At 33.3% G+C, this 4,160-nt stretch overlaps 1 long non-coding RNA gene across 1 annotated transcript; it reads right to left on the reverse strand.

Moving 5' to 3' along the window:
- Window positions 1–1,974: 1,974 nt before the first annotated feature.
- LOC119559619 lies at window positions 1,975–2,825 on the reverse strand. The gene is made up of 3 exons (XR_005220873.1): window positions 2,534–2,825; window positions 2,255–2,467; window positions 1,975–2,193 (listed from the first exon to the last, which is right to left on the reverse strand). It is a non-coding gene; the product is annotated as an uncharacterized LOC119559619 (long non-coding RNA).
- Between the last annotated feature and the right edge of the window lie 1,335 nt (window positions 2,826–4,160).

The raw sequence follows: 4,160 nt of genomic DNA on the forward strand, positions 1-4,160 counted from the left end.
TATATTTAAATAATTACATTAAATATACACCTAACCAAGATAAAAATGTCGCTGAAGAAACCGAATTTGTTAGTCTTGTAAATGCTGAAACATTTAGATATAAAAATGTATCCATTCAAACGAATATACATGAAAATGGATTGATTTTTATTTACACTGACATAATAAAACCAAGGTCAGTAGGTAGTAAAAGACCGCGATGCCTTCGTGTATTGCATTATAATGGAAAGGAACAAAATATTCAATTTAATAATATTGAATATTATCCTTTGGACATATGGTCACCAAATGAAATCTCAATACTAATTACTGATTCCAATGGATATAAGGTACCATTTGAAACTTCAGCTGTTCCGATTTTCGTTACTCTTCACTTTAGAAGAAGGAGAAGGTCAGGACTATAAATAATGCATACCCAAATATTATTTATTTAGAACTAAAATAGTCATTATGGTGAAATCTTATCAGGATTATTATGTAAATCAGTGTGGTGGGGGCTTAAGCAACATCGGAAGTCTTTACATATCGAAATCGAATTTTTTTTTAGCGGTCTTTTTAATTACATAAAACGTCTTTTTCTTTCGGGCATAACTGCTATAAAAAATCAGGCTGCTGAGAGTGGTAAGGCTGTAATCAATGAATTTGGGAGAAAGCCCTTAAGAAATATAATTCAAGAACAAAGTAAAATTGCTTTAACAAATCTTTCAAATAAAGCAATTGATAAAATTACCCGTTTTCAAAGTGGAAGTGGAAAAAGAAATAAAAGGCCAGGTAATAGGAAAAAACGACTTCATTATACATCTAAACGACAACGTAAACATACCTAAACGCAACATAAAAAAAAATCAACAAGAAAATTAAATATTAAAGATATTTTTTCTAAAGCAAAATGAGTACGAATATCGAATATATGAAAAGTGAATTAGATTTGTTTGCGGCACACCCCACGCAAAGTTCTATTTTAAGAACTGAAGAAGTCTCATAGAATCCAATTGCTTCTTTGGACGGCGCCTCTTCAATCGAATTTGTTTGCTTGGGAAATGGTGAAACGTATCGAGATTTATCAAGTGTTTATTTACGACTTGTTGTGCAACTTAAAAAAAATGATAACAACAGCATTGAAGGAAATGCTGTTGGTCTTGTAAATAATATTCTACATTCAATACTTAGAAGTTCATCAGTTTATTTAAATAATATACTGGTATCGCAAAGTGATAATAATTATCACTATAGAGCGTATTTGCAAACAATTTTAAACTATGGGAGTGACGCCTCTGAAAGTCACTTGGCCTCCCAAGGTTATTTTCCAAATTTTAGGAGAATAACAGCAGGAAAATATGTTTATCCGGACTCGAATGAGACCCTTAAAAATATGTTTCAAAATAGTAACAAGGTTGAGTTATTCGGAAAAGTTCATGGAGATATTTTTAATCAAACCAAACTGCTTGGTTGATTTAAGAATTAATTTCAATATTGAAAAAACAGCGTTTTATTTAATGGAAACTGGTACTGAATCAAATTTAAAGATACTAGAAGCACAACTTTTCATGAACCATATAGCAGTTAACCCAAGCATTTTATTGGCTCATCATCATGTTTTACAAACAAAAAATGCTCTGTACCCATTCAGCAAGGTTGAAGTCAAATCATTTACAATATATCCAGGAAACAATACACTGTCGATAGACAACGCAGTAGAGCTGGAAAATCATCGATGTTTACCTACATCGATGTTTTTCAGAAAAAAACATCGATGTATCGATACATCGAATTTTTTTTGGGTGTAATTTTGAAAAATGTTTTTACTTCATATAATATTATAAACGAATACCACAAATAAATGCAATGTGTAAGTTCATCATAAAAAATTATGCTTTATTTAAGATCCATTGTTTTCTGTTTTTGTTTCCTGCAAATTCAAAGTGAAACTTAAACTACTCGTTCAACATAAAAAGTAAAATTAAATCACAATTCAATTAAAAACAAATTAAAAAAACAGTATAAAGTTCTACTCAAAAAAATTAAAAAAAAAAAACTAAATTATCCAATCATTTTTGTTTAGGAATGAAATCATATTCTCTTCTCGCTTACAACTAGTCCAGCTTTACTGAACATCCTCTCACTTTTAGTAGAGGTGGCCGGTACGCAGAAGTATTTAAAAACGCATGTTTTGAATCCGGCGTCATTTAATATCTGATGAAAGAAGAAATTGGATTTTTAAGTTGGTTTCCAATTAAATTGTTATTTTTTGTACCTTCCAATAATCCAAAGGGTTTTGGGCAGGGTTCAAATTACTCGCATTCAAGTATTGTTGCAAAGCCAATATGGAATCCGTGTGACCGCTATGAATTTTTTGAGTTTGATTAGTTTGTAAAAAACTGAATAATAGGTCTGACTCTGCTGTGGATTCTGGTGTTGGCGATCTTCTCCATATCGAAGCGCCAACAACACCAATATTTGTCGAGATCTATACCAATTTGAACGTATATTTTAGTTTATTTTACTTAATTAATCAAAAATGTGCTTAGCTTACCAAGATTCTTTTCTGCCAAGCAGTGATGGAACATCGATGTTTGAAAACCTCGATGTTTCCCGAGTTTTGGAAAACATTGATGTATCGATACATCGCCGATGTTATTTCCAGCTCTACAACGCAGTTATTGGTCAAATACCAAATTTTCTGGCCTTTTGTATGGTTAAAAACAGCTCATACTCAGGAAACCGAGCCTTAGACCCATTTCAATTTGAACATTTTAAAATTCAACGCTTTAACCTATTGGTTAATGGAGTTCAAGTTCCTTCCCAGGCTCTGGAGTTCGATTACTCGAACGCTGAAAAGGTTCAAAGCTCAAGAGGTTATAATATGCTTTTTAGATCATGTGGAATTAAACATTACGATCGTGGACTACAAATTACCAAGGAAATGTTTGATTCAAACAGTTTTATATTAGGCTTTGACTTAACTGCGGATCAATCAAATTCAACTATATGTTCAAATTTAATCTCTCAAGGTACTATAAGAATCGAAGGAAGATTTTCGGAACCACTTGCTGAAGCAGTTACTTGCTTGGTATACTGTGAATACGATTCAATGATTGATATTGATAAGCATAGACATATTCGTACGCTCTTTTAAAATGAATACTTTACAAATTGAACATTTTCTTTCTAAGCATCCAAAGACAAAATCTATTTTTAAAGGAGTTTTTCCTTCGGATAGGTTACCAAAAACTATTTTAAAGTATCCCGCACTAATAATTGCGAATACCGACACTTCAGATCAACCTGGAACTCATTGGATTGAATTTTATTTTGATAGTCGTAGGTCAGCAGAATTTTTCGATTTGTACGGTCAATATCCCCAGAAAAAAGAATTTTAAAATTTTTTAAAATCTAACGCTTATGTGGGATTGGTTTTTATGATGTAAATGAAAAGTCCCACTAATTGTAATTTAATTATAATATGTTTATAGTTTTATTTAAAAGGAATAGTGATAAGTAGTTCTGAATATAGTTTTAGGAATTTAATAGGAATTTCAACAGCGTTTTGGATTATTACTCGCGTCGTTCTTTTACTTCGTATATATTTCACGTCTTTCTTCTTCGTCTCTCTCGTTCTAAAAGCTCGCCCAAGACTTTTTCACCTCGCCCATAATTAGTAGTGCTGTTCATCTGTGGTGGGTTCGGCTGACAAGGATGCCAGACCTATTCCCACAACTCGGCCATCCTTCTAAACATTCGTCCCGAATGTATCCTCGTCGTCCTCGGAGGATATTTTCATCCATGACTTCATATACTCAGCGCAAGAGGTAGTGTATCTTGGTCCGTCCGTAGTTAGCGGTAGGGACCCAAGTACTTAGGCTTTAACTTAAGTCCACCACCAAGTTGCGTGCGTTTGATAGCGACAATATCGCCAACTTTGTATGTTGCTGCTGGTCTACGTCTGAGGTTGAATGAGTGCTTGTTTTCATTCTGCATAGCCAGGATCTGTTGCTATGCAGCTTTGCGGATCTCTACTCGATTGTCCTGAAACATTTGTATCAACTTTTGCTCAATCATTTCTTTCAACTGGACGTCTGTTTTAGTGCGCATCTTGATGCCTACAAGAAGTTCGAATGGAGTTGTGTGTGTACTTCTGCAGTACGTCGAATTAATTGTCT

Source organism: Drosophila subpulchrella, unplaced genomic scaffold (assembly GCF_014743375.2).
Source record: "Drosophila subpulchrella strain 33 F10 #4 breed RU33 unplaced genomic scaffold, RU_Dsub_v1.1 Primary Assembly Seq26, whole genome shotgun sequence".
Taxonomy (NCBI): domain Eukaryota; kingdom Metazoa; phylum Arthropoda; class Insecta; order Diptera; family Drosophilidae; genus Drosophila; species Drosophila subpulchrella.